At 35.6% G+C, this 21,352-nt stretch overlaps 2 long non-coding RNA genes across 2 annotated transcripts; one reads left to right on the top strand and one right to left on the bottom strand.

Moving 5' to 3' along the window:
* Window positions 1-1,910: 1,910 nt before the first annotated feature.
* LOC127860644 (uncharacterized) lies at window positions 1,911-19,686 on the bottom strand. Its single transcript, XR_008039872.1, has 5 exons — window positions 19,413-19,686; window positions 8,143-8,380; window positions 7,454-7,565; window positions 3,991-4,070; window positions 1,911-2,445 (listed from the first exon to the last, which is right to left on the bottom strand). It is a non-coding gene; the product is annotated as an uncharacterized LOC127860644 (long non-coding RNA).
* LOC127860645 (uncharacterized) lies at window positions 8,784-12,002 on the top strand. Its single transcript, XR_008039873.1, has 2 exons — window positions 8,784-9,251; window positions 10,968-12,002. It is a non-coding gene; the product is annotated as an uncharacterized LOC127860645 (long non-coding RNA).
* Window positions 19,687-21,352: the final 1,666 nt, after the last annotated feature.

The following is a 21,352-nucleotide window of genomic DNA, read 5'->3' as shown; positions in this document are numbered from 1 at the left end:
GCATTCACATGATTCATCGCTATTTATAGACGCGAAGGAGAGCTTCCCGCAGAAATAGCTTGTTTCCATTGGTTGTCATGAATATTAACCCTTTGCATGCTGGGAAATTTGTAGTCTGCTAAAATGTTGTCTGCTGAATTTTTAAAATTAGCATTTTCAATTTTTTTCAAAGAATACTATCAGAATAGCAAACAGTTTGGATCCAGATGAGACGCCACGTTCTGTGGCGTCTCATCTGGATCCAAACTGTTTGCAAAGACCTTCAAAATTCCGTTTCAGCACTGAAAGAGTTAATGATTTTCTACAGTGTCATAGAACTTTACATCATGTTTTTACGACTTCTATCCAAAATCGCTATCGTCGATATAAACATTTTGGTGACCGCGTAGCAGACGAGAGAATGTAATTTAAAGAATGGCTTTGTTCAAGGTTGGATTTTCGTCCGACAAATAAGTTAATAAAGAAGAATCAGACGGTAAAACTGACACAGATTATGATGGAAGAGGGCCTTGGAGCTGTGGTAGCATGGAGCACAGCGGTCAAGGAGGCTAGAATTTGATAACGTTTAATAAATGTCACCTGCTGTACAGACATCATTTGTTTAACTGGTGATCAACAGTGAAATTATAACAAACAATTTATGTTGTTAAATAGTTTAATATTATTTTTTACTCTGTGCATCAAATAACTTTCTTGTGTTCACTATTAATTTTCTGATGAAACCTGATTAAACAGTTACACAACACAATTCTGTTTATTTGCTATGTCATTAATGGTCTAGTAGACATCAGATTCGGGCTAGTACATTTTAAGAGGAGCTGGTCCGATGGTCTGGCTGTAAAAAAAAGTTTATGTCGAACCCTGGTATGAAGTCTTAAAAATTAGTATAATTGCTGTTGTGTTATTATTAACCTTTTCCTGCTCTGAGGAAATTTTAAAATTTCTACATGCAAACATCATAAAATCTGTTCAGGTTTTATGCTGTTTGCTGCTCATCAGTATCCATGGGTTGGAAACAAAGCCTTTAAAACTTTAATATAGTAAGAAAGGTGTTAAATTAAATTTATTCTCGAATGTGTCTTAGTGCGTTTTTGAGTGGTACAGGGTTAAATGTCTCATTTTGTTTTTGATTATCTTTGGTTTATTGAACATATATGAGCCTTGCTCTGTGAAAAAGGGGTTTAATGCATGTGCGTTAAGTATCGTCCCTGATTAGCCTGTGCGGTCTGCCCAGGCTAATCTGGAGTGCTCATGCATTAAACCACTTTTTCACAGAACGAGGCTCATATGTATTAGACAGCGCATTCAAATAATATAATTTAAATCTGAATCTTTTATTTAGTTGCAATACCTTAAAGCTTACTTTGTTTGCAGTTTTAGTGAAAAACACAAACGTTTAATCAAAGAAGCATATAATGTGTATTACTCATTAAATCAACTTCCACTTTATTCCATACACGTGTTCGACTCTGTGACATTATGTTCTGTCAAAGCTTTTTATTGCAAATTCATTAAACATAAATTGGTAACCTTGGGTATCCAAAAGGAATCCAAATTTTACTAGCCATAGACTTTCCAAAATGCAATTGTTTCTGAGAAGTATTTTTCTCTAGAAGGTGGCAAAACTAAGCAATTCCTTTTTGGGCTAATGGTAGGGCTTATGCGTGTAACACCCATTGACAAATTATTAAATATACATTGAAAGGTCATTGTTCACGAAACGGATCATGATATAACATGATGCAGCATTTTGTACTATATCAAATTAAATGTTGCTGAAAACAGTAGAATATTCAAATTATGGACATTTTATTCTGTTAATAATGCTATCATTCTAACATTACAAATCAATAAAGCATGCTTAACAATAGCAGAACTCTTTTGACTTTTAATTATCTTTTCCATTCTTTAAATCTTTACAAAATTCATTGTCCGACTAACACTATCCTATAAAACAGGTTATGGCTTCCAATTGTTAATCAACTATAAAGCATGAACAAAGGCACAAATATCGCAGTATCTTTTGCAAATGATACAAATGTCCATGGCCTCGATACGGAACAAAAAGCAAGATTTCTTGTCAGGCGGTAAGCTGAATCCACGAGAACATTCGAAAAATTGTCCATTTAATGCGCCACCGGACCGTTCCTATTTAAATGGGCATCATGCACAGAACTTGGCCATCCAGGGCATATGTCCAAACATTTCAAGTTACTGTCACAGACTGCTTGAAGAACTAAACTGCTGATAAACAAGGACCTATGCTCAGATGTTGAAGCAGGACATGCACTGTGGGTTCCATCAACAGTCCAATCATTCTACATTATTCATGAAATCAATAGGCAATGATCTTCAGCTCATGACGAGATTCTGGAAATCTGATGTACTGCTCCATCATTGCTGACAAGACTCTACATGTTGAAATGACTGTGTAATGTTGAGTCCCTGAAATACAAAAGTAAAATTCATGCTAGAGTTTAGCCATATTAATTATGCTTGATTGCATTGAAAGCTTTAGGCTTATTAAGACATTCTAGATTCCGTTTTCTGGGAATAATCAGTACTTTGTATATATGAAGATAAAGCGACCGCTAATAAACAGGGTTGAACCCAAAATGTTCCCATCACTAGGTGAACACCATATCCACTACGCCAGCCTGACAAAGTAAATGAAGCGAAGCTTCTAAGTTACGTCTCATTTGATTGTTAACAAGAGCACCGCCCTGCGGGTTCAGACCTCTCATCTATTTTTTTTTAAAGTTGAAGGGACCTATCTCAATACTTCAATCACAAAGGAGGGAGAGGTGGGGTGGAGAAGGGTGTATAGTGTGGTGGTGTGGTCATTTATTACACTATCTTCAAAAATGAAAAAATGATAAAAATAAATATTTGTGTTTTTTAGCCATGTTTAAAAAAAATGGGCGGGGGGTATAGTGTGAGGATGTGATCATTTATTAGATGATCTTTCAAAATGAAAAAAAGTACTTTTTGCTTTTGGGGGGGGGGGCGTGGGGGATGGTTTGGGTGGAGTCTATTGTGGTATGTCAGGTAAGAGTTGCTTTGTAAGGCTTGTAAAGAAGTTATGGAAATTTTAGCAAAATTTAATAATTTCACCGTGAGAGTCATGGTCATTCAAAGGTCAAGGTAAAATTCAACTTGCCAGGTACAGTAACTTATGATAGCATAACAGTATTTGAAGTTTGAAAGCAATAGCCTTGATACTTGAGAAGTAAAGTAGATCAAAACACAAAATTTAACCATATATTCAAAGTTACTAAGTAAGAAAAGGACCATAATTCCGTCAAAAGGACAACCAGAGTTATTCAACTTGTCCTGTACTGTCCTCTTATGATAATTTGCGAGTGTTCCAAGTATGAAAGCAATATCTATGATACTTTAGGAGTAAAGTGGACCAAAACACAAAACATAACCAAATTTTCAATTTTCTAAGAATAAAAAGGGCACATAATACTTTCAAAATGCCAGTCAGAGTTACATAACTTTGTCTGCACAGTCCCTTTATGATAGTAAGTGTTGCAAGTATGAAAGCAATAGCTTTGATACTTAAGGATTAAAATGGACCTAAACACAAAACTTAACCAAATTTTCAATTTTCTAAGTATAAAAAGGGCACATAATTCTGTCAAAATGCACGCCAGAGTTATCTAACTTTGCCTGCCCAGTCCCCTCATGGTATTAAGTAAATGTACTAAGTTTTATACTTGATACTTTATGAGAAAAGGGGACCTAAACACAAAACTTAACCGGACGCCGACGCCAAGGTGATGACAATAGCTCATAATTCTTTTTCAAAAAAAATAGATGAGCTAATAAATAAAATGTAACAGATTGCACACTTGATTACACGATTTTTCATAAATACTCTTTCAGCTTTTTGTTTAGATATGAAGGCTAGGGCCACTTTCTGCGAGCCTTACAAAAAAACTAACCATATTTGCAATTGTCAAGCCTCCTTCACATAAAATTTACCTTTGCTTATTCCAATATCCTTTTCCAACAGACATTGTGCGCTCACGTACCATACATGGTGCCACAGTTTCACAGAATTCCTACAAAACAAGGGCTGTTTGTAAAACATGCATGGCCCCCATATGGGCTCTCCGTTGTAGTGACAGCCATTGTGTGAATATGTTTTTTGTCACTGTGACCTTGACCTTTGACCTAGTGACCTGAAAATCAATAGGGGTCATCTGCCAGTCATGATCAATGTACCTATGAAGTTTCATGATCCTAGCCATAAGCGTTCTTGAGTTATCATCTGGAAACCATTTTCCTATTTCGGGTCACCATGACCTTGACCTTTGACCTAGTGACCTGAAAATCGATAGGGGTCATCTGCGAGTCATGATCAATCTACCTATCAAGTTTCATGATCATAGGAATAAGCGTTCTTGAGTTATCATCCGGAAACCATTTTACTATTTCGGGTCACCGTGACCTTGACCTTTGACCTAGTGACCTGAAAATCGATAGGGGTCATCTGCGAGTAATTATCAATGTACATATGAAGTTTCATGATCCTAGGCATAAGCAGTCTTGAGTTATCATCCGGAAAACATTTTACTAGTTCGGGTCACCGTGACCTTGACCTTTGACCTAGTGACCTGAAAATCAATAGGGGTCATCTGCCAGCCCTTATCAATCTACCTACAAAGTTTCATGATCCTAGGCCTAAGCGTTCTTGAGTTATCATCCGGAAACCATTTTACTATTTCGGATCACCGTGACCTTTGACCTAGTGACCTCAAAATCAATAGGGGTCATCTGTGAGTCATGATCAATGTACCTATGAAGTTTCATGATCCTAGCCCCAAGCGTTCTTGAGTTATCATCCGGAACCACCTGGTGGACGGACCGACCGACCGACAGACAGACCGACATGTGCAAAGCAATATACCCCCTCTTCTTCGAAGGGGGGCATAATAAATGAAGTATACATTTACAATTCAAATTTCTTTTAAAAGAATGTGTAGGTAACTCAATTCCCTATATATTACTCAGTGCTCCAGCTAGGATTTGAAAAGGGCAGGGGGGGCTTTTTTGTCAAAAGGGCACTTGCGACGCGCAGTATTTTGTGAAAAGGGCACGTACGAGCACGCGGGTGTTTCTGGAATGCTTCCTATTGCATGTTAATTTATATGTTATAAATAATTGTATTATTCCCATTATTATTAAACCATTCAAATATAATGTCTACAATGAGGATTAAAGTAATTTCAATGTAATAAGAGATTTATGAATAATCATATGTAATAAAAAAAAAAAAAAAAAAAAAAATTTGGGGGGGGGGGTTAGGGGGGGGGCAGGGCGGAGGTTCGGGGGGGGGGGGGGCAGGGCGGAGGTTCGGGGGGGGCAGGGCGGAGGTTCGGGAGGGCAGGGCGCAGCGCCCTTCGATTTAGGCCTAGCTGGAGCACTGATTACTTTATTGTTATAAAATAAATTTCTAAATATTTAAACAGACATTTAACAAAAATTAACTTGATTCATCAAATTAATCATAATCGAATAATAGACCAGTTTCACAATAAGTATACCGATTATATAGGCGATACTATTTTAAGATATCAATCATATCACCTGACGCGTCGAATTGCAGAACGAGGCTGAACGTGTAACTGCATTTTCTTTTGCTATGCAAATTGCGTTGAATATCAAGATTTTAATGCCAACTGACACTGGTTACAATTAAGTCAAACATATGCATACAGACAACCATCACATGTCATGCTGTGTTAAGTCAATAAATTAATAAGTAATTCTTATATAAAAATTATAATACCTAAATAATATTCAAGGACATAATATTTAATACTATTAGTGTATATTAATAAATTATATTTAATCTTTATAAATAACAAGAGATGTGTTCGTCAGAAACACAAAGCCCCCTACTGCGCCGCTTAAAAAAAAAATTATTATTTTTTACCTTTGACCTTGAAGGATGACCTTGACCTTGAACTTCCACCACTCAAAATGTGCAGCTTCATGAGATACACATGCATGCCAAATATCAAGCTGCTATCTTCAATATTGCAAAAGTAATGGTCAACGTTAAAGTTTTTTTTCGGTCAGACGGACAGACTGACATACTGACTGACTGACAGTTCAACCGCTATATGCCACCCTAACAGGGGCATAAAAATACGAGTTACCCATAAGCATCAGAGTAAATGTGGTCTGAAGACTAAACATCGATTATTGCACAAATTGAAGTCATAAATTCGCAGTATACAATACAAAGTATTATAAGACTACAATTCTCAAAGGTATGGATGTATTAGTGTGTGAACTATTTCATGAATCATAGAACATGTAAGAGTTGAATCAAGCATAAGACAAAGTCCTATAAAATAGAAGAAAATGACACTAATGTTTAGCATTAAATTTTTGAAATATTTAAAATATATAGGTATAAAGCACTTTATAATTATGATAAAACTGGCTAATATCTATACAGTATTTAGTTTCTGACAATCTGTTTGGACAGATGACTTTCAATGTTGACAATATCTTTTATGTTCAATAAAAGCAACAATTGAGAGTTTGGCGTTAAATTATTCCAAGAAACAGCTACGCAATGCTACAACCACGAGAAGGCATGGTCACATGGAGGTGTCATTAATTGTGTCAAATGACCAGATATCTGCAACCTGTGGTTTATGACATCATGTTGTTATTTAGTAATTGTCTGCACAGTATCTGATCATAACGAGGTTATGGGTTTGTGCTGAATACAGGGGCATTTAAACGCAAGATATATCCATAAACAAAATAATTGATTGATCGCCCAAATAATGCGCAAACAAAGAGTGTCAGATAATCCAATAAGTTTTAGACTGTCAATTTACACACACTAAGAATTGAAAGCCATACTTGGAGTGTCAGAATTTGTGCAAAAAAATTGAATACAAACAAGTACTTTAATCAAGAAAATGTTTTTCATATATTGGCACTTAAAATGGAAAGTATATATTAAGTAATAAACGGCTGATTCTGACAAAGTGAACTTATGTTGGCAATATCATTAAATCGCTAAATGATCAAAAGCAGAGCAATATTGCGACGCACTATTAGAAATCTCTACACATTAAGCCTCATTCTTGAATTCTGCAAATCATTTGAATACACGCTATTGGCTTATTGTGAAAAGGGTCTATTCACTTATAAATATTTTAAAGAAGTAGATTTTCCATCACTACAGCGGCTGCACTTTCTTAAAGGAAGATTGGGAGTAAAATAGATCTACTCCAAGTTTTTGTCACAAAAAACTTCAAACATACAACACTTTCAAGTGGAGAATTAGCCGCATTTAGTGGATGATTTAGAAACATGATTAATTTAAATTACATGTAATAGCTATTGAAAAGTTAAGTTATCCAGTTATTCTTGCTGCAATGTGGATAAGAATAATACAAACCAATAGCTGACAAACCTGATATCAGTGATATGTTGACCTTTGAAGTCGAAATTGAGACCTGAAATCTGTCTGTATAGAGAGGCACAATTTGTTTGGCATATCTTCAACCATTACTGGCAACACACACCTACAAAATTTATATATAAATTATATTAAAACATAAATTTATTAATAATTTTATTTATTAATTTATGACGAAATGTTTAAATCTAGGTCAGCTATAACGAAACTAAAAACGGATTAAAAACAATACCTTATTTTAATTAAAAGGTTGAAAACAAAAATAAATGTATTAATATATTGACGTTCAACATAACGAATACAAGACACAAGTACATTACATTACATTAAGTTATTATTTCAGTCGCATTCGGAGAAAACTGGGCTTAGTGCATGTGCGTAAAGTGTCATCCCAGATTAGCGTAAGCCTGTGCAGTCCGCACAGGCTAATCAGGGACGACACTTTCCGCATAAACTTCATTTTCGGTAAGGAGGGACTTCCTTGAAATTAAAAATACCATAAAAGCGGAAAGTGTAATCCCTGATTAGCATGTGCGGACTGCACAGGCTAATCTGCGATGACACTTTACGCACATGCATTAAGCCCAGTTTTCTCAGAACGCGGCTCATTTAATTAACAATTGTCAACATTATGCATATTATCGGATAGTTTTACACAATATTAAAAAAGTACAAATACAAACCTGGTAATACATGTAAATGATCGTATGCAATACAGTTATTGATCCCAATCTGATCTATTTCCGAATTATCTGCGAATCCATCGAGTAGAAACAATAACCATGCAATTCGCTCCGCCATCTTGAAACGTTATACTTACTGAACGCACTGATTGTGTTGCATTTGTTACAAAGTATCTGATTGGTTATTTCTAAGTATCGGATCCAATCAAATTTTTCGGGTAACTAGGGATTCTAACACCTAACAACACGAGATTTGTACAGTAATTCAATGCTTAATTTTCGCGGACGATATTTGTGTTCCGCGCTTTTTGGATCTGGTATTTACTGGATTTTCTCTCTTTAATAGACTTCTTAAAATAGCATTCTACAATCTCCGCGCGATTTTAAACACTACTATTTGTACAGAGTAGATAAATAACGTTCCGCGCGATTAATTGAGCCCGCTTTTTCTACAGGGTTGAAAAATAATTGCTCCGACGGAAAATATATGAAAGTTCCGCGCTTTTTAGATTTCGATTTGTATGTAGTGTTTTATGGCCATGCTGGCATTGGTTTTTCGCGGAAAGTGAAAGTTCCGCGAAAAATGTCAATCCCGATATTTACTATATAAGTATATGTATTTTAGCGGGGGTCCCCTTTGGCTTTCCATAATTTTCCGTCGGAATAATTATCTTTCAACCCCGTAGAGAAAGCGGGCTCAAATAATCGCGCGGAACCTTAATACTATCTACTCTGTACAAATAGTAGTGTATAAAATCGCGCGGACCTAATCCACAAAGCGCGGAACACAAATATCTTCCGCGAAAATTAAGCATTGAATTACTGTACAAATCTCGGGTTGCTATGTAAATTGCGGGTTGCTAATGAAAAATCGCGCGGAAGATTCATTACTCCGCGCGATTTTCAATAGCATTGAATTACTGCACGAAATTCGGGTTGCTATGTGGTTACGCGATAAAATTTGATTGGTTCCGACACCTAGAAAGAACCAATCAAAACTCGCGTCTTATCCAGCATTCATGCAGTCATTATGATGACGGTTGTTTCACATTAACACAAAACCTTTTAAGGGCGAAAAAGTGATCAATTTTGATGACATTAGCAATGAGGTTAGTATTTAACATACATGAATTATAAATTTTAATGCAATTATAACAGCTCAAGAGTATCGAGTGTTGTTTTCACGGTTGTCTATATGCAAACGTCTCTGATAAAACATAAACACCCGCATAAACACGTCATAATCAGATGTCGTCAAATAATGAAATATCGTGTTTGTGTGTAAGAAACATCTTCCCTTAAGCTCAGTTAGTAGAGAGCCAAGTTATTGTTATGGCAGTCGTATGCTCTAGTACAGCACCGTATACATCTTCAATTAAAAAGAAAAAGAACAAGGCTTTACAGGCAATTCATCCCAAAGGCAACTCGTACCTTGGTCAACTCGTACCCATTTTTAGCTCGGCGTTTTCGGAGAAAACCCGAGGTATTGTCATAGCCAGCTCGTCGTCCGCCGTAGGCGTCGTGCTAAAACCTTAGCATTGGCTCTAAAATCAAAGTGCTCCACCTACAACTTTGAAATTTCATATGTAGATGCACCTTGATGAGTTCTACACGCCACACCCATTTTTGGGTCACTAGGTCAAAGTCACTGTGACCTCTAATATAAAACTTTAACATAGGCTCTAAAATCAAAGTGCTTCCACCTAAAACTTTGAAACATCATATGTAGATGCACCTTGATGAGTTCTACATGCCACACCCATTTTTGGGTCACTAGGTCAAAGGTCAAGGTCACTGTGACCTCTACTATACAACTTTAACATTGGCTCTAAAATCAAAGTGCTTCCACCTACAACTTTGAAACTTCATATATAGATGCATGTTGATTTGTTCTACACTCCACACCCATTTTGGGGTCACTAGGTCAAGGTCATTGTGACCTCTAAAAAAAAATCTGACAAGCACCTGTAGCCGAGCGTGGCACCCGTTATGCGGTGCTCTTGTTGTCAACTCGTACCTCATTCAAACTATTCAACTTGTTTCATTTGTCTTATTTTGTCACAATTGTCAAATTCTTGAAAGACATCAACCACAAGTGTCAATTTTCATCAACACTTTCGCTGCTTATACATATCTGCAGCAGACAACTTGCGTGAGCAATGCTTAGATAATTTAAGTGGAAACATCAAGAGGAAAATAAAAATTGTCTCTATGAGTTTGACTTATAAGCTAACCATCCTACACCTATTTCTGTATATCGGGTACGGGTTTAGTTCGGGTAGGTACAAGTTGACTAAAAAACAGGTACGAGTTGACCACAATGGGTAGGTGTTTACCACGGAACAATTTGACCGGCATGCAGAACAAGATTATTGATTATTATATTTAACTGTCACACAAATCTGAAAGATAACACAATGTATTACAAACACAATGACTTTCAAGACATTCTAAACTCTTACAGTTAACATATAACAGGTGTACACATCTGATATACTGACCAAATTAAATAACTCAAGATTCACACCAGATACGACACAGTTTCAAAACTCAACATTTTGTCTGCATGGCACGCCAATTTAGTCCAAAAAAATTGATTTAACCAGTGAATTCTGAGCTATATTTCTTAAAGCAGAATGCACATTATGTCTAAAAAGTGTTTTTCGGCTAATTTCTGTTATGAACTATCTTCACACAAAGCATCTGGTAAACCTTAAGATATCAATAGCAGAATGCAAATAATGAGTATAATGTTCTGTATTGTAGAAGAAATACATGTAGTAAAATAATATGATAGTATGAAACATGGTGTTTGTATTTTATAGCTGTAGCACTGTTCCCAACTTGAACATCATCTTCTATGTACATACCTGAGGCAGAGCCAGCTTGCCCATCTGACATCTGCTGTGGACAACCGAGTCAGAGCCAGCTTGCACGTCATCTGTTGTGGACATCGGTGTAAGAGCCAGCTTGCACAACCTCTATTGTGGACATCGGTGTTAGTGCTAGCTTGCACGTCATCTGTTGTGAACATCCGTGTAAGAGCCAGCTTGCACGTCATCTCTTTTGGACATCAGTATTAAAGCCAGCTTGCACATCCTCTGTTGTGGACATCCGTGTAAGTGCTAGCTTGCACGTAATCTGTTGTGGACATCTGTGTTAGAGCCAGCTTGCACGTCATATGTTTAGGACATCAGTCAGAGATAGCTTGCATGTTATTTACTTGTGGACATTATTCAGAGCCAGCAAGGACAATCTCTGTTGTGGATATCTGTCTAAGAGCTTGCACGTCATCGGTTGTTCACATCCTTGTAATAACCAGCTTGCACATCAACTGATGTGGAAATCTGAGTCAGAGCCAGCTTGCACATCATCCGTTGTGGACATCTCTTTTTGATTCTACTCTTTGCTTAGATTGACACTGTGACTTTAGTGTAATACGTTACAACCTTAAGCTATTCCTATTGTTGAATAAAAATATTGTGTCATTAAAATATATTTTGTTGGATAATTTGTATGTTGAGTTGTATTGTTTGGTCATTGCAAAGTATCAAGTTATTTTAAGACAAGAAAAAGCTCATCTTTCATCATGTATTTATATTAAAATTCTTGAATGTTAGTGAAGGTACAGTTCATATAATTAAAAGCAATTGTAATATGATTGCTTGTGTTTTATTGCACAGTGAATACCATCTTGTCTTTATGCTGACATATAGAACGGAGAAATAGTAAACTGTCGTTTTTATATGCAATGGGATTGTATATCAAGACTTGTGTGTTCAGATGAAAAAATTGCCATAATTTTTCTCTTTATATTTTATTCCTGCTAAATGGTTGATGCAATAAAGTTAAGTCTTTAATGACTTGTGTTTCTTGTAATATTATTTGTAAGCAAATTTGGCTGTAGTATTAGATGCATGCTGTACAAGATACTGTAAATCAACATTATATTGTTTGAGTATGAATAGATAATTCAAGGTGCACAGCCATTAATTTTGCCCTCCACCATCTCCGATTTTGGTTAGACAGTTGCAAGTTACTTGCATTAGTATGAAATCTTAAAAATTAGTATAATTGCTGTTGTGTTATTATTAACCTTTTCCTGCTCTGAGGAAATTTTAAAATTTCTACATGCAAACATCATAAAACCAGAACAGCCTGCAAGTAACTCACAATCTGTTCAGGTTTTATGCTGTTTGCTGCTCATCAGTATCCATGGGTTGGAAACAAAGCCTTTAAAACTTTAATATAGTAAGAAAGGTGTTAAATTAAATTTATTCTTGAATATGTCTTAGTGCGTTTTTGAGTGGTACAGGGTTAAATGTCTCATTTTGTTTTTGATTATCTTTGGTTTATTGAACATATATGAGCCTTGCTCTGTGAAAAAGGGGTTTAATGCATGTGCGTTAAGTATCGTCCCTGATTAGCCTGTGCGGTCTGCCCAGGCTAATCTGGAGTGCTCATGCATTAAACCACTTTTTCACAGAGCGAGGCTCATATGTATTAGACAGCGCATTCAAATATTACAATTTAAATCTGAATCTTTTATTTAGTTGCAATACCTTAAAGCTTACTATGTTTGCAGTTTTAGTGAAACCACAAACTTTTAATCAAAGAAGCATATAATGTGTATTACTCATTAAATCAACTTCCACTTTATTCCATACACGTGTTCGACTCTGTGACATTATGTTCTGTCAAAGCTTTTATTGCAAATTCATAAAACATAAATTGGTAACCTTGGGTATCCAAAAGGAATCCAAATTTTACTAGCCATAGACTTTCCAAAATGCAATTGTTTCTGAGAAGTATTTTTCTCTAGAAGGTGGCAAAACTCCTAAGCAATTCCCTTTTGGGCTAATGGTAGGGCTTATGCGTGTAACACCCATTGACAAATTATTAAATATACATTGAAAGGTCATTGTTCACAAAACAGATCATGATATAACATGATGCAGCATTTTGTACTATATCAAATTAAATGTTGCTGAAAACAGTAGAATATTCAAATTATGGACATTTTATTCTGTTAATAATGTTATCTTTATAACATTACAAATCAATAAAGCATGCTTAACAATAGCAGAACTCTTTTGACTATTAATTATCTTTTCCATTCTTTAAATCTTTACAAAATTCATTGTCCCACTAACACCATCCTATAAAACAGGTTATGGCTTCCAATTGTTAATCAACTATAAAGCATGAACAAAGTCACAAATATCGCAGTATCTTTTGCAAATGATACAAATGTCCATAGCCTCGATACGGAACAAAAAGCAAGATTTCTTGTCAGGCGGTAAGCTGAATCCACGAGAACATTCGAAAAATTGTCCATTTAATGCGCCACCGGGCCGTTCCTATTTAAATGGGCATCATGCACAGAACTTGGCCATCCAGGGCATATGTCCAAACATTTCAAGTTACTGTCACAGACTGCTTGAAGAACTAAACTGCTGATAAACAAGGACCTATGCTCAGATGTTGAAGCAGGACATGCACTGTGGGTTCCATCAACAGTCCAATCATTCTACATCATTCATGAAATCCATAGGCAATGATCATCAGCTCATGACGAGATTCTGGAAATCTGATGTACTGCTCCATCATTGCTGACAAGACTCTACATGTTGAAATGACTGTGTAATGTTGAGTCCCTGAAATACAAAAGTAAAATTCATGCTAGAGTTTAGCCATATTAATTATGCTTGATTGCATTGAAAGCTTTAGGCTTATTAAGACATTCTAGAGTCCGTTTTCTGGGAATAATCAGTACTTTGTATATATGAAGATAAAGAGACCGCTAATAAACAGGGTTGAACCCAAAATGTTCCCATCACTAGGTGAACACCATATCCACTACGCCAGCCTGACAAAGTAAATGAAGTGAAGCTTCTAAGTTACGTCTCATTTGATTGTTAACAAGAGCACCGCCCTGCGGGTTCAGACCTCTCATCTATTTTTTTTAAAGTTGAAGGGACCTATCTCAATACTTCAATCACAAAGGAGGGAGAAGTGGGGTGGAGAAGGGTGTATAGTGTGGTGGTGTGGTCATTTATTACACTATCTTCAAAAATGAAAAAATGATAAAAATAAATATTTGTGTTTTTTAGCCATGTTTAAAAAAAATGGGCGGGGGTATAGTGTGAGAGTGTGGTCATTTATTAGATGATCTTTCAAAATGAAAAAAAAGTACTTTTTTCTTTTGGGGGGGGGGGGGGGGCGTGGGGGATGGTTTGGGTAGAGTCTATTGTGGTATGTCAGGTAAGAGTTGCTTTGTAATGCTTTGCATTGACCGTTCCAAGGCGGTGACCCCAGCTTTATTCATATTTTGTGTTTATGTTGGTTTGTATTGTGCTGTATTGTGCTGTTTTGTACTGTTTGGGCAATCGGTCACTTGCCTTAAATAAAGGACCAACTAATTGTTTTTAATGAAAATTCAATATTGCTCCAGCAGCTGGAGTTTCACTTCTTTATATTGTAAAGAAGTTATGGAAATTTTAGCAAAATTTAATAATTTCACCTTGAGAGTCATGGTCATTCAAAGGTCAAGGTAAAATTCAACTTGCCAGGTACAGTAACTTATCATAGCATGACAGTATTTGAAGTTTGAAAGCAATAGCCTTGATACTTTAGAAGTAAAGTGGATCGAAACACAAAATTTAACCATATATTCAAAGTTACTAAGTAAGAAAAGGACCATAATTCCGTCAAAATGACAACCAGAGTTATTCAACTTGTCCTGTACTGTCCTCTTATGATAATTTGCGAGTGTTCCAAGTATGAAAGCAATATCTATGATACTTTAGGAGTAAAGTGGACCAAAACACATAACATAACAAAATTTTCAATTTTCTAAGAATAAAAAGGGCACATAATACTTTCAAAATGCCAGTCAGAGTTACATAACTTTGTCTGCACAGTCCCTTTATGATAGTAAGTGTTGCAAGTATGAAAGCAATAGCTTTGATACTTAAGGATTAAAATGGACCTAAACACAAAACTTAACCAAATTTTCAATTTTCTAAGCATAAAAAGGGCACATAATTCTGTCAAAATGCACGCCAGAGTTATCTAACTTTGCCTGCCCAGTCCCCTCATGGTATTAAGTAAATGTACTAAGTTTTATACTTGATACTTTATGAGAAAAGTGGACCTAAACACAAAACTTCACCGGACGCCGACGCCAAGGTGATGACAATAGCTCATAATTTTTTTTCAAAAAAAATAGATGAGCTAATAAATAAAATGTAACAGATTGCACACTTGATTACACGATTTTTCATAAATACTCCTTCAGCTTTTTGTTTACATATGAAGGCTAGGGCCACTTTCTGCGAGCCTTACAAAAAAACTATCCATATTTGCAATTGTCAAGCCTCCTTCACATAAAATTTACCTTTGCTTATTCCAATATCCTTTTTCCAACAGACATTGTGCGCTCACGTACCATACATGGTGCCACAGTTTCACAGAATTCCTACAAAACAAGGGCTGTTTGTAAAACATGCATGCCCCACATATGGGCTCTCCGTTGTAGTGACAGCCATTGTGTGAATATGTTTTTTGTCACTGTGACCTTGACCTTTGACCTAGTGACCTGAAAATCAATAGGGGTCATCTGCCAAAGTTTCATGATCCTAGCCATAAGCGTTCTTGAGTTATCATCTGGAAACCATTTTCCTATTTCGGGTCACCGTGACCTTGACCTTTGACCTAGTGACCTGAAAATCGATAGGGGTCATCTGCGAGTCATGATCAGTCTACATATCAAGTTTCATGATCATAGGAATAAGCGTTCTTGAGTTATCATCCGGAAACCATTTTACTATTTCGGGTAACCGTGACCTTGACCTTTGACCTAGTGACCTGAAAATCAATAGGGGTCATCTGCGAGTAATTATCAATGTACATATGAAGTTTCATGATCCTAGGCATAAGCGTTCTTGAGTTATCATCCGGAAACCATTTTACTATTTTGGGTCACCGTGACCTTGACCTTTGACCTAGTGACCTGAAAATCAATAGGGGTTATCTGCCAGCCCTTATCAATCTACCTACAAAGTTTCATGATCCTAGGCCTAAGCGTTCTTGAGTTATCATCAGGAAACCAATTTACTATTTCGGGTCACCGTGACCTTGACCTTTGACCTAGTGACCTCAAAATCAATAGGGGTCATCTGCTAGTCATGATCAATGTACCTATGAAGTTTCATGATCCTAGCCCCAAGCGTTCTTGAGTTATCATCCGGAAACCACCTGGTGGACGGACCGACAGACAGACAGACAGACATGTGCAAAGCAATATACCCCCTCTTCTTCGAAGGGGGGCATAATAAATGAAGTATACATTTACAATTCAAATTTCTTTTAAAAAAATGTGTAGGTAACTCAATTCCCTATATATTACTTTATAACTATAAAATAATTTTCTTAATATTTAAACAGACATTTAACAAAAATTAACTTGATTCATCAAATTAATCATAATCGAATAATAGACCAGTTTCACAATATGAACACCAATTACACGTGTAACTGCATTTTCTTTTGCTATGCAAATTGCATTGAATATCAAGATTTTAATGCGAACTGACACTGGTTAAAATTAAGTCAAACATATGCATACAGACAACCATCACATGTCATGCTGTGTTAATTCAATAAATTAATAAGTAATTCTTATATAAAAATTATAATACCTAAATAATAATTCAAGGACATAATATTTAATACTATTAGTGTATATTAATAAATTATATTTAATCTTTATAAATAACAAGAGATGTGTTCGTCAGAAACACCAAGCCCCCTACTGCGCCGCTTAAAAAAAATAATATTATTTTTGACCTTTGACCTTGAAGGATGACCTTGACCTTGAACTTCCACCACTCAAAATGTTCTGCTTCATGAGATACACATGCATGCCAAATATCAAGTTGCTATCTTCAATATTGCAAAAGTAATGGTCGTTAAAGTTTTTTTTCGGTCGGACGGACAGACTGACATACTGACTGACTGACAGTTCAACCGCTATATGCCACCCTACCGGGGGCATAAAAATACGTGTTACCCATAAGCATCAGAGTAAATGTGGTCTGAAGACTAAACATCGATTATTGCACAAATCGAAGTCATAAATTAGCAGTATACAATACAAAGTATTATAAGACTACAATTCTCAAAGGTATGGATGTGTTAGTGTGTGAACTATTTCATGAATCATAGAACATGTAAGAGTTGAATCAAGCATAAGACAAAGTCCTATAAAATAGAAGAAAATGACACTAATGTTTAGCATGAAATTTTTGAAATATTTAAAATATATAGGTATAAAGCACTTTATAATTATGATAAAACTGGCTAATATCTATACAGTATTTAGTTTCTGACAATCTGTTTGGACAGATGACTTTCAATGTTGACAATATCTTTTATGTTCAATAAAAGCAACAATTGAGAGTTTGGCGTTAAATTATTCCAAGAAACAGCTACGCAATGCTACAACCACGAGAAGGCATGGTCACATGGAGGTGTCATTAATTGTGTCAAATGACCAGATATCTGCAACCTGTGGTTTATGACATCACGTTGTTATTTAGTAATTGTCTGCACAGTATCTGATCATAACGAGGTTATGGGTTTGTGCTGAATACAGGGGCATTTAAACGCAAGATCTATCAATAAACAAAATAATTGATCGATCGCCCAAATAATGCGCAAACAAAGAGTGTCAGATAATCCAATAAGTTTTAGACTGTCAATTTACACACACTAAGAATTGAAAGCCATACTTGGAGTGTCAGAATTTGTGCAAAAAAATGAATACAAACAAGTACTTTAATCAAGAAAATGTATTTCATATATTGGCACTAAAAATGGAAAGTATATATTAAGTAATTAACGGCTGATTCTGACAAAGACAACTTGTGTTGGCAATATCATTAAATCGCTAAATGATCAAAAGCAGAGCAATATTGCGACGCACTATTAAAAATCTTTACACATTAAGCCTCATTCTCGAATTCTGCAAATCATTTGACTACACGCTATTGGCTTATTGTGAAAAGGGTCTATTCACTTATAAATATTTTACAGAAGTAGATTTTCCATCACTACAGCGGCTGCACTTTCTTAAAGGAAGTTTTGGAGTAAAATAGATCTACTCCAAGTTTTTGTCACAAAAAACTTCAAACATACAACACTTTCAAGTGGAGAATTAGCCGCATTTAGTGGATGATTTAGAAACATGATTAATTTAAATTACATGTAATAGCTATTGAAAAGTTAAGTTATCCAGTTATTCTTGCTGCAATGTGGATAAGAATAATACAAACCAATAGCTGACAAACCTGGTATCAGTGATATGTTGACCTTTGAAGTTGAAATTGAGACCTGAAATCTGTCTGTATAGAGGCACAATTTGTTTGGCATATCTTGAACCATTACTGGCAACACACACCTACAAAATTTATATATAAATTATATAAAAACATAAATTTATTAATAATTTTATTCATTAATTTATGACGAAATGTTTTAATCTAGGTCAGCTATAACGAAACTAAAAACGGATTAAAAACAATACCTTATTTTAATTAATAGGTTGAAAACAAAAATAAATTTATTAATATATTGACGTTCAACTGAACGAATACAAGACACAAGTACATTACATTACAATAAGTTATTATTTCAGTCGCATTCTGAGAAAACTGGGTTTAGTGCATGTGCGTAAAGTGTCATCCCAGATTAGCCTGTGCAGTCCGCACAGGCTAATCAGGGACGACACTTTCCGCATAAACTTGATTTTCGGTAAGGAGGGACTTCCTTGAAATTAAAAATACCATAAAAGCGGAAAGTGTAATCCCTGATTAACATGTGCGGACTGCACAGGCTAATCTGGTATGACACTTTACGCACATGCATTTAGCCCAGTTTTCTCAGAACGCGGCTCATTTAATTTACGATTGTCAACATTATGCAAATTATCCGATAGTTTTACACAATATTAAAAAGTACAAATACAAACCAGGTAATACATGTAAATGATCGTATGCAATAATGTTATTGATCCCAATCTGATCTATTTCCGAATTATCTGCGAATCCATCGAGTAGAAACAACAACCATGCAATTCGGTCCGCCATCTTGAAACGTTATACTTACTGAACGCACTGATTGTGTTGCATTTGTTACAAAGTATCTGATTGGTTATTTCTAAGTATCGGATCCAATCAAATTTTTCGGGTAACTAGGGATTCTAACACCTAACAACCCGAGATTTGTACAGTAATTCAATGCTTAATTTTCGCGGACGATATTTGTGTTCCGCGCTTTTTGGATCTGGTATTTACTGGATTTTCTCTCTTTAATAGACTTCTTAAAATAGCATTCTACAATCTCCGCGCGATTTTAAACACTACTATTTGTACAGAGTAGATAAATAAGGTTCCGCGCGATTAATTGAGCCCGCTTTTTCTACAGAGTTGAAAAATAATTGCTCCGACGGAAAATATATGAAAGTTCCGCGCTTTTTAGATTTCGATTTGTATGTAGTGTTTTATGGCTATGCTGGCCTTGGTATTTCGCGGAAAGTGAAAGTTCCGCGAAAAATGAAAATCCCGATATTTACTATATAAGTATATGTATTTTAGCGGGGGTCCCCTTTGGCTTTCCATAATATTCTGCAGTTAGTTACAAATACTCAAGCAAATTTGGTGAAACTTGGCATGCATATAACAGGCAACGTAGGGATTAAGTGCAACCGTTCATTTTTCAACTTATGTGATTGATCAGGTCACTGTTATTAAAAATAGAAACAAACAAATCACGCAAAAAGGATCCTACGATAAGTAGGTGCTTTGATGAAATTTTGTGCACTTATAAAGGGCATTATGGAGATTATGCAGTACCATATTTCTTACTTTAGTTGACAACACTGTAACTTAAAAATAAATAAAGAAATGCACACAATCTGATTTCTGTAATTACTGAAAAAATACTGAAGGTACTGAAATAAAACATGTAATTGACATTTTCTTTCAAATCATTCGTTTAAGTACTTACATGTTTTTAGAACAACTTCGTGTAATACTTGTTAGAATAAGTGACTCTAGGCAAGCCTTCAGCATTTTTTAAAATGAAAACATCACGTTTTGCATCCTCTCCACCCCTGTTATTAAGCATTACCAAATACAAAAGTTTTAGCCCTGACCCAGCAATATTTTCAGCGGCGTATGCCTTTTCATTACACTTCATGAAATGAGTGGGCTCAATGTTGGACAGTTCTGGTCTTTAGCACTCTTGAAAGCAATTTGTTTGACACAGCCAATGGGGAAAAGCTGTGGGTCATTAGATCTTTAAAGACAAATTTACAAATTGGAGCAACTTTCTAAGTGCTGCCAAATCTGCCATAGCATCGTGTGCAACTGTGCATTGTATGTTTCACCAAGCAATTGTAAAACTCTATCAACTTGCTTCAAGGACTGCTTTGGATATAATTTTCTTAATTTTGATAGAGAATCGATAAAAGCGCAGTTATACAAAATATCAATTGCACTTGCATTAACCAAGATTGAAACAAAATTGTTAAATCAAAACGACGACCATTATGAACAACTAAGCACACATTTCGAAACTTTTCAAGACAATGTATAATTCTTTCGACAGCCACTCATATTGGCACTGTCTGCACAATTTATCCAATGAATGTCATTGTCCCGACACTGCATGGCTGCACAACTTATCCAATGAATGTCATTGTCCCATCAGTCATTGAAATGTCTGTAACTTGTAAAGACTCTTGACTTATGGAACAGTTGGCGTGACGTAAGTTGCGAACTGACTACCAGACTGGACTTCCACCGATGCATATGAGTAACCTGCGGGAGTTCCCTTCCTTCAACTGGAAACATAGTTGACATTGCAATCTATTAAAATATTGACATGCAATATCACATTTAGAATGCAACTTAACATAATATATTGGAATTTTATTAGGTTAATAATCATACTGCTGATCTACCAGCCATAAAATGTATGAACTGCTGATCTTCCAGCCATGAAATTTGTTTAAATATAGAAGAACAAAACCATGATGTTTTAAAAAGATTATTGTTATTTTTGACATATTATTTTGTAATGTGTCTCTCAAATATCTTCGAAAGTGTTGGGAGAATAGAAATTGGTCTATAATTGTTAAGGTCAC

Source organism: Dreissena polymorpha, chromosome 15, assembly GCF_020536995.1.
Source record: "Dreissena polymorpha isolate Duluth1 chromosome 15, UMN_Dpol_1.0, whole genome shotgun sequence".
Classification (NCBI taxonomy): domain Eukaryota; kingdom Metazoa; phylum Mollusca; class Bivalvia; order Myida; family Dreissenidae; genus Dreissena; species Dreissena polymorpha.
The sequence above is the reverse complement of the archived record's forward strand: the minus strand, read 5'-3'. Positions and strand labels throughout refer to the sequence as shown.